The sequence below is a fragment of the Spinacia oleracea genome, chromosome 3 (genome assembly GCF_020520425.1).
Source record: "Spinacia oleracea cultivar Varoflay chromosome 3, BTI_SOV_V1, whole genome shotgun sequence".
NCBI classification, from domain to species: domain Eukaryota; kingdom Viridiplantae; phylum Streptophyta; class Magnoliopsida; order Caryophyllales; family Amaranthaceae; genus Spinacia; species Spinacia oleracea.
This window is the reverse complement of record NC_079489.1, coordinates 36,762,263-36,773,062: the sequence shown is the minus strand read 5'-3', so window position 1 is coordinate 36,773,062 and position 10,800 is coordinate 36,762,263. Positions and strand designations below refer to the sequence as shown.

The window sequence follows — 10,800 nt, the reverse complement described above, 5'->3', positions numbered from 1 at the left end:
ACCCAACAGCATTAGGTCAAAATTTCAATCAATTTCAAGTAGTATAGGCGACCAATAAATTGAAAAAAAATCCGAATTTGTTAATTTTAATACGTTAATTAACAAAAACGCCAAAAAACTCCTACTTTGAGGCCTGTTTTTGCAATTCCGTTCGCATGAGTTGATCTTAGAAAATCGTTTTCAATCAGATTAGGGTCAGAAAAGTCGAAATTTCGAAACCTTTTGAATTCAGAACTTATTACACGATTCATCTAATAATCCATAATAATTCGAAAAATTCAACAAAAAATCCCAAAAATTCGACAACATACAAAAACAAATAATCATGCTAAAAATGTTTTGAATACATAAGGCTCATGGTACCACTGTAGGGAATACAGTTAAACATATAACATGTGCAGAACATTCCCAAAGCCAGGAAACATGTATAAAGCACAGATTAAGCATACTTACATTTGAAGCGTGTTTTACCGAGTTTAGTATCAACGAAAACGAACAAAGAACTCCAATCGTCGTTCCTCTATTTGGTTCACCGACACGTTCAGATCCATCTTGATAATCGTAGCTTAGACAATATTCAAGAGTCACTACAAGAAAAACAACTTTGGGCGACGAACTTAAAAAACAGAGGCAACGCAAATTATTTTCGTGGCACTATGTCTCAAATGAGCCACGAAAACTTTTCGTCGCACATAGTTGATTTTGGGCTACTAATACAACGCTTTGTCGCACATATATGGAAAATGGGCTACGAAATATGGTTTCGTCGCACATACTAGAACTATATTTACACTAATATAAACCTGGTCCATGCTAACTTAGCGTGGACCAGGGCAACGGAGTAATTTTTATGGGTAACATATGTAACTGTCACGTGACAGTTATTTTGTAATTTTAAATAGTAACTATATGCGTATTACAGTAACTATGTGTTTTAAAGAGTTACTATGTGTTTTGAAGAGTTTTAATGCGATTTGTGTCTAGCCCACTTTATATACGTTTTAAACTTTTTTATTTTTCAAAATTTTAGATCTACATTCTGTTCATTCTCTTTCATTTTCTCTCTCTTCATTTTCTCTCTATGCTTTTCAAAATTTAGCCCAAATTTCTAGGTTTTGTTCGATTTTTTTCGTAATTATCTTATAATTCTTATGATTGGATCTATTTGATGAGGAAAAATTGGAGGAAGTAGTAGATCAAGAAGGAGGTTCGTCGTTGCCGAAATCGAATCGAAGAATTTGCGCTCGCCTACAAATCTTCGTAAGAATTTTTAGAGATCACATCTCGGTTTGTTGTTTTTTAAATAATTTGAAGTCTATTTTTATTTAAAATTGAAAATATTTTTTGTTTTGAAGAAATTAATGTTTGTGTTTTACCGAAGTATCGTTTTCACTTCGCGAATTCGATCAGTGACTTCACGATTTTAAATAGTAACTATATGAGTAATACAGTAACTATATGGTTTAAAGAGGTACTATGTAATTTTAATGGTTATTATATGTGTACAATAGTTTCTATATTATTTTAACGGATTTTTCATGAAATACCCCTGAATTTTTGCAAAATTCACCAAATGCCCCTCGACTTTCAGAAATTCACCAAATGCCCTTCACTTTTTTAACAAATACACCAGATACCCTTATTTATGAACTTAATGCACAAGATGCCCTTAATGACAATTTTCCGTTAGCTCCGTTAACTTTTCCGTTAAGTTTCTCCTTAACTAAACTAATTAACTCCTAATTAACCTAATTAACTATTTAAAAAAAAAAAAAAATTCCAACCCAAAGTAGGAGGATTGTCTTGAAAGTCAAAACTGTAAACATAGTTCAAGCTTGAAGCTTTCACCTTCGTCTTCCCCAGCACCACAAACTAGTTAGATTAGACTAACCCCCTCACTCATTCTCTTTCTCTCTCCTTTTTCCTCTTTTCTTTGCCTCCATTTTCTTGAACCCTTTAACTATGAATCTATGATCAACCCCTTGAATTTAATTCAACACTTATTCCAGAAGAAAAAATGTTCTTCAAACCCCACCTTACCATACTCTTCTTCCTTTTCTCTTTATCTCACCTCCTCACCTCGGTTTCATCATGGAAAAAAGACGAGTTTCACAATTGTAATCAAACCCAATTTTGCAATCGACCTCACTCTCGAAAACCCAATTCATGCTTGTTAATCTCCACCGATATTGGAATCTCTGACAGCAATCTTGTTGCGAAGTTGATCTCCAAAACCCCACCTCAAACTAATCAAGTTTCTACGATTTTTTTGAATTCTTCGAATCAGGAAGATGGGGTTGAAGATCTTGTTCAAAAACCCTTGATTTTCTTTATCAATTGGTTACTGGTTAGATTAAAAATTGGGGATTGATCGAAGAATGGAATACCCAAGTAGGCAATTAATTGATCTTCAGATTTCAATGGTGAGGAGAAGAGGAAGAATGAAGGGGGGAGGAGAGAGATTGAGCGGCGACGAATGGAAGGGCGCGCCAGCGGGTGGTGGTAAAGGCAGTTGGCAAGGGCTCGTAGAGGTGGTGGTGGTGAAGATAAGAGGAGAGAGGAATAAGGGGTAGTGAAGGGGAGGAAGAGAGAGAAAGGGGATGACCATGATGGTGAGCTACCATGGCTGCCATGGTTTTCATCTGGGAGTAAGAATGGAAGATGGTGAGAACAAAACATAAGGGGAAAAAAATAAAGGAAAATAAGTTTTTTTTGACTTTTTATTTTTAAATTTAATTAGGTTAATTAGATAAATATGGATTAATAGAGTTAATTAGGGTAAAGTTGACGAAAATCTAACGGAATTGACAGAAAATACTCATTAAGGGTATCTGGTGTATTTGTTAAAAAGTGGAGGGCATTTGGTGAATTTTTGAAAGTCGAGGGGCATTTGGTGAATTTTTTAAAAATTCAAGGGTATTTCATGAAAAATCCGTTATTTTAATGGTTACTATATGTGTACAACAGTTACTATATGTGTACAATAGTTATTATTTTGTTGAGTGATTCGAAATGTTTGTTGTTTTGTTGAAATTAGGGTTAGTGTTTCACATAGTTAGTATATATATGATATAGTCACCTTTAATTTATGTTGCAATTAGTGTTTTTAATAGTCACTGGAATGTTCGATATGTTTATGTTAGTAGTAGTTTTTAGAGTAACTATACTTCTTTTAAAAGTTACTATGACTTTAAAATAGTAACTACGTGTTTAAAATAGTCACTATATTTTTTAGAAAGTTATTATAAGTTTAAAACAGTAACTATGTGTTTAAGATAGTTATTATGTTATGAACAGTTTATAGTGACTTTTTGATAAATAATAGTTACTATACGATTACATTATGTACTATGTTATTTAGAGTATGTATTTGTCCGCTTCTTAAATAGTGACTATATGATTATAATGGTTACTATATGTGTTCAATAGTTACTATATTTTAATAATAGTCACTATATGTTTTATATAGTTACTATATGGTTTATATAGTTACTATATATTTGATATTTGTATAAGAAAATAATACGAAGTATCAATCACATGTTATTCCAGGTCCTAAAGTTGCATTATCTAGTGACGAATCTCCAAAAATACTTTACAATATCATTTGTATAAGAAGAAATAATGCCTTAAATTTAGAAAAAAGAGACAAAGGCTGTGAACTTTAAGAATTGATGCAGCAAAGCACAAGAGGTAGAAATAGTGTTTGTTGTTTGGGTGAAATTAGGGTTAGTGTTTCATATAGTTAGTATATAAATGATATAGTTACCTTTAATTTATGTTGCGAAATAATGTTTTTAATAGTCATTGGAATATTCATTGTGTTTATGTTAGTAGTAGTTTTTAGAGTAACTATATTTTATAAAAAGTTACTATAACTTTAAAACAGTAACTATGTGTTTAAAATAGTTACTATATTTTTTAGAAAGTTATTATAAATTTAAAACAGTAACTATGTGTTTAAGATAGTTACTATGTTAAGAACAGTTTATAGTGACTTTTTGATAAATAATAGTTACTATACGATTACATTATGTAATATGTTATTTCGAGTATAAGATAGTGACTATATGATTATAATGGTTACTATATTTGTACAATAGTTACTATATTATAATAATAGTCACTATGTGTTAAGCTAGTTGTTGTGTGATTATAATGGTTACGATATGTGTACAATAGTTACTATATTAATATATTAGTTACTATATGTTTGAAATAGGTACTATGTTTATTTTATTATGATGTGTTACCATATGTTTATTTTCTTCAATAGTTACTATATTATTTATATAGTTACTATATGTTTGAAATAGATATTATGTTTATTTTATCATGACTCGTTACCATATGTTTATTTTCTTTAATAGTTATTGTATGTTTTATATAGTTACTATATTTTTTTAAATAGGTACTATGTTAGTTTATTATGTTATGTGCATGTTTTTGTGTTATTCTATATTTTTAATGATATAGTTACTGTATTATGGATAGAGTTACTATATTATTATCACATCAACTATGTCTGCAACTCTGTGACTAAATGACCATCAATAATATTTATAGGTATTATATCTTGTATTATAGTAACTATATGTTTGGTATAGTTTTTTTATGTATATTATAATGTTCTTTTCATGTTCTTTGTTGTCTTCTATGTTATTAGTAATAAGAGTTACTATGTTATGATCACAACAACTATATGATCATAACAATAACTATATCTACAACCTTACTCGTATATGACTATCATTAATATTAAGAGTTACTATATCATGTATAATAGTAACTATATATTTTTAATAGTTATTATCTTATCATTATGTTCTTTTTATGATCTTTCTTTGTACTCCATGTTATTATTAATAAAAGTGACTATATTATTTTGACAGTAACTATATGACTATAACAATAACAATAACTATATATGCAATTCTGCAAGTATTTTACCATCGTTAATTGTAAGAGTTACTATATGATGCATAATAGAAACTACACGTTTTACATAGTTACTATGTTATTTTTTCATATATAAATGTTAAATTATTAACTTAGTTTAAATATTATTGATTCAGAAATACAAAGATGATGCATCCAGAATTGAAATCGTGCAAAGAATAAATTCTGCAAGGAAAACAAAAGCAGGAGGAGAAGAAGAAAATCCTGACAACAATGGAAACCAAGAACGTGGTAGAGGAAGGACATGATGTGTTGGTGGAAAAAAGAGACGTGGTCCACGTGGACGTGTCGATTAGTATTTTTTAGTTCAAAAAACATTTGATTTTAACATGGTTTATTTAATAGATGCAAAGAATTAGAATGTCGTAGCTAAAACAACTAACCAAGTAGTTAATGTTTTCTTTATTATTGTTCAAGAGTTATAATTACTGTTACTTTTGATATAGTTACTCTTTTATATTTCAGTAATTATGTAATATATAATAGAAAAAATTATTATATGACCTCTAAACCATCTATATCATATTGTTTATTTTTATAATATAGTAATTGTTTTACAGCTAAAGTTATTTTTCTATATAATATAGTTAATTTTTGGATAGAATAATTGTTCTAATCGAAATTACTATATTATTATTATTTATTTCATAGTTACTATTCTGAAAATATAGTTACTTTACAGAACCTATAGTTTCTATAATTTACTCTTTTTGTCTGCAAGAATGAATATATAGTAGTAATTGTTTTACAGTTAAAATTACTTTTCTATATAATATAATTACTCTTTGGATAGAATAATTCTTATCATTATTATGTTCATAGTTATTATTCTGGAGATATAGTTACTTTACAGAACCTACAGTTTCTATAATTTACTCACTGTTAAAATTACCTAATTACCCTGGTCCATGGTAATCTTATGGTGGACCGGGTCCATGCAAGTGGAATTGCTAGAACTAAGGACTACGAAACTTTATTTTCACTACGAAACTTTATTTTCGTGGCCCATAAATTCATACGCGGGTCAATATTTCATTTTCCAAATTCATACGCGGGCCAAAATTTCACTTTCCCAAATATTTTCCGCTCGAAATTTCAGCTTGCCTCTCAAAAGTCTTCAGTTTCCCAATTAATCTCTACTTTCATTTTCTGAAACTAAAAACCCTAAAAGCTTCTTCACTTGGCTGAAAGTTGTTCTTGAGCTCTCCATCTCCCACGACTGTTCAAAATATGCTCCTCTTAATTTTTCCTACTATTCCGGTAGATCTACTCTTAGTTTGCGATATCAAACAATTTAAGAGGTAGGGTAAAATTAGAAGTGCCAAAAATTTGGGGTAATCTGCGAGCCAAGAGGAGCGACCTCCTCTCATCCTTCAAAATCCAACATTTCTAGGTATATCAATAACTCTATAGTTTTATTTCTTGTCTTTTCTCAGTTGAGAATTTTGTTAATTTCATGTTTATGCTAATTAATTAACAATAATTCTTTTTATTGCAAGTTTATGGTGTTTGCATTTGTTTAACTGAGTTCATTTACTAATTTCTTGTGCTGTTGTTTTTTTGAGTTAATTTGTTTGATAATTTTAGTTCCTTTATTAATTTTCTGATGTATTTTGGCGTTTTGCGTTGGGATTGATTTTGTTGATTTTTGGTGGTTTTCATTTTGACATTCTTAGTTTCGGTGGTATATATGTTCTTTATTATTAGTTTGCTTCAGTGTTAAATCTATAATGCTCTTTTTGTTCGTACAACTGAGGATGATAATTGTCAAACATAGACCTTAATACCTTATAGACCATACTCATAATCATCTCATTAGGGTCTTCATGTCAGAGACCCTACATTTCCCATCATATTCATAATGAGCAGTAGCCACAAGGCCCACAAGACTCTTTTACCTGTTCGAAGTTTTAGTTGTCCTATATAATATAATTGGGAATGTAGTCATGTTCACTTAAGACAATTTGGAGGCTTTGATTATATTAGATATATGTATAATCACACGTTTTTAGCCTAGAATCATCTTGATTACATGCATATTAAAGTTAGTATTACTTTTATGTATGATTTGTGTACATATGATGTTTATTTTTGGCTAATAGTGTAATTTGAAAGCTGAATTTGATAGCTTTACAACACCAGACCGTGAATGCTTATATATAGGGACGAAGCTCTATTATTTGATACTGAAACATTGTATGATAACCTATTATTTGATACTGAAACATTGTATCACTTACCAGTACATAACCTATTATTTGATACTGAAACATTGTATGACATGAAAATTAAACATCCAAAATCATAGCTTTTTATACAGTTAGGTGAATTTGTACTTGCACACTCCTTTTTTAGTTACAGAGTAGATATTGAAGTAATATATATTGTTGATGCTTGAAAGATGTTGAATATTACTTAATGAAACTCATTCCTTGTTTGATTTGACCATATTTAGAGCCTCTTACATCTATGATTCTTTTTCATTAATATATCCTTCTAGTTGACATGTCTTTAATGATGGTATTACTTTTCTTCTTCCAGAGGCCAGAAAAATTGATGATCCTAAAGAAGCAATTAGGATGTTTCTCTTTTTGAAAGGTATATTTGGTATTCTTACTCCCTCCCTTGCATCAGGTTCTTTGAACTTATTTGAACAAAACAACTTTGCTAAAGATATTAAATTGTTTGAACAACTTTGAACTTCAACCTCATTACTTCATAAGTTGCTTAAGGTAGTTGAAAACGTGAGTATTAATGGATTGTTAACTTTGTGGCTTGTGATTTAGTGTTTATAACTTTGTTGGGTATTTTCAATTTCTATTTAAATGCATTTAAAATGGTGTTTGATCTGATGATTGAAGATTATCGTGAACATTGTGAACTGATCACCGACTTTCGAAACCATTCTGTAACAAAAACTAGTTTTTAGGAGCTACGAATGATGGAATGATGGAGTTGTCTTTATTGGGCTATTAGACATAAATACATAATAGAGTGTGCAAACGGCTTAAAATATTGAATGTTGCATCACAATCTGTGCTGCAGGACAAATGTTAGTTTCTCATTCTCCTTGTGCTTTCATGTGGCTCTGAAGTTACTGTTTGTGTGGCTTTCCCGTTGTATAGAACTATAGATACTCGCCTGCCTTGATGGATATCAGGCTGAAGGCCAATAGCTCTTCTACACTGTCACATTGCATGCTCTATTAAGAAATCGGATAATGCTTATCCAACTTGTAGTTAATCCTAGGGCTTCTGTCTTTTTCTAATGTACAACAGAATCTCATAGAATTGAAGTAAAATGATTAATAAAAATGTGGATAATTTGATTACTGTTCGATGCTACTGGTCCCTATTGTAACTATATCAGTATACTTGAATTTGAACAACTACCTTTGCGGTCCTTAGTTGAAAATGTGAGTATTATTTGACTGGAGTTAGATTGCATATTTCGTCGGCTTCAAATTATTTGTTTCGTTGGCCAACTCTTTCTGTTTCGTCATACTTATGTTGCTTACATTATCATAATTGTTAAATGATTGTTATTCTTTTGAAGGTCATTGAAGGACGATGGTGTATAGTTAGGAGCAAATGATGAAGAACTAAGGACATCAATATGAATGATCACGAGGCTCATGTTTCCCATATTTTGGATTTTCTAAAATAATATTTTTGAACAGACTCTTTTTTGGCATCAAAAGTACAATTAATTATGTGAAATGTATTACCGTATTTGGTGTCCTTGATACGCTTATGTTTGTGAAAACGTAGTACTTTTGAAGGTTGTATATATATTATATATAAAATTTTATTTTATTCTCAATGTGATACAGCAGTTCCGGAAAACAGGTGGTGATGTAATAATATGTGCAAATTATAGGTTTCATCGTCATAAAAAATATGGGCTACAAAACATAATATTTTCGACGCACCTCAAAGACTACGAAACAAAACTCGTCGCCATTCAATAGAAGAATGTGCTACGAATAAAAACTTGTCGCCCCTCACTAAGAGTATGGGCAACAAATATATTCGACGCTCATTAATGGCCATGAGAAAATAGTCGTCGCCCTTTATTTAAAGTAAGGGCTACAAAAAGAAAACCGTCGCCCAATCCTTTAAGCACGGGCGTCGAAAATCAGATTTTCGTTGCCCTTTCTATGGGCGACGGATCTACGGCGACGAACTTGTGTCGAAAATATTTTCGTTGCCGAAGTTTTGGGCGACGAGCATTTATGGGCGTCGAATAAAAGCGTAGCCCATTGTCTTTTTTCTTGTAGTGAGTGTTTGCTTTTTCGGGAAGAACAATTTTGAGTAGAGAGCAAAACTGAAAACAACGTAATTTCAGAATTAGATTTAGGGTTGTGGAAAAACTGATTAGTGTGTGGAATATAACCCTAGAGTTATATTAGAGCAACCTGCCAAGACACAAGGCCTTGACCGACCACACTCACACACCGCAAGCCTCACGTGCACGCAGCCCACTACAGGCCGAAGCCCACAGCGCATGAGCAACAGCGATGGGTCGTGGGCCTCGCTTGCTTGCTCGCTGCTGTCCCATTGCGCGCACACTCGTGCCGCGGGCTGGATTGCTCGCTGCGCGAGTTCGCTGGCTCATTGGGCCTTGCGCGCATGCGCGCTTGCCTCGACGGGCCGACAGCTCCGTTGCGGCTCGTATTCGCGATGAATGCCTTACGGCTATTATTTATCGTATCGTACACGACGAATCACCGTCGTACGATGCGATTATTCGTTTCGCCCAGCTTACGAATGTTCGTGATACGATATACGATTCAGATGCAAGGTCGTATCGTATATTATGTTTTTCCGAACTAATTCCCGAAAAGCTATTAAATGAATTTCCGATTCATTTAATCCGGTGATCTGTTACATGCCATTGGTGTGACCTTATAGGTTCAGTAAAGAGTAAGTTGTGAGCCTAATATAGATTAGAACTCACTGATCGGAAGCATTGCTCCAGCTAGCTATTCCGATCACTTGATCTCACTGGATTAATTATTCGTAATTAATCTGAACCTTGGTATTAGACTTAATGCACCTTGGGTGAAGGACACCTTTCCTTTAGGCTGGGCGGAGAAGAGAGAGGGTGGTGAGTGAAGGGATGAGAGAGAAAGATGAGAGTGAATCGACAAAGGGTTGAAGGTTAAAGATTTGAGGCTATTTTAGTCATTTACTTGGGGAACACCAAAAGTGTTGTTACGAAAATAACCCTCCCCTCTTGGCTTATATAATAGAGATTAGTTAGATGGTGGGGTTCAAAAGTTACTAAAAATTGCAAGTGTATCTCCTATTTAAATACTGCCGGAAATGGTAAGTGTATCTCCTATTTAAATACGGAGGGAGTACCATGAGATTAATTTACTCCGTTGGATTGTGTTTATCTAACGGTGGAGATCATTTCTCATACTTCTTACCGTAAGTTCACTTCTCACCGAATCCCAACCCTATATATATATAGTACTTCCTCCGTTTCTGAAAGTTCTTTACGCTTAGGAATATGTGTCCAAAATGTGAAAATTTTGACTGTAAATTCTCACTATTATATACATCAAAACTTTACATGTAAGATCTTGTTAGATTGGTCTTGGTATGTGTTTTCACAATATCAACTTTTATATTTTTTCCACATACGAAATTGGATATATTAGTAATTAAATATTGCATTGGAGTTCGTGCAAATAGTAACTGTAAAGAACTTTCTGAAACGGAGGTAGTAATACTTAAATAATCATGAGTAAATAAACGAGAGAATCTAATAGGTAATGATATGCTTTTGGGTATGCCCATTGAGAACGGCCTTATTGTGGACCACACTAAATAA

The 10,800-nt window shown here is 32.2% G+C and overlaps 2 long non-coding RNA genes across 2 annotated transcripts; both read left to right on the top strand.

Annotated features, from left to right (window-relative positions):
* The first annotated feature begins 823 nt into the window (after window positions 1-823).
* On the top strand, window positions 824-5,393 carry LOC130468949 (uncharacterized). The gene is made up of 2 exons (XR_008929323.1): window positions 824-1,260; window positions 5,076-5,393. It is a non-coding gene; the product is annotated as an uncharacterized lncRNA (long non-coding RNA).
* A 602-nt stretch (window positions 5,394-5,995) lies between these two features.
* LOC110804750 (uncharacterized) lies at window positions 5,996-8,781 on the top strand. The gene is made up of 3 exons (XR_002537821.2): window positions 5,996-6,352; window positions 7,501-7,557; window positions 8,515-8,781. It is a non-coding gene; the product is annotated as an uncharacterized lncRNA (long non-coding RNA).
* The last annotated feature ends 2,019 nt before the right edge of the window (window positions 8,782-10,800 follow it).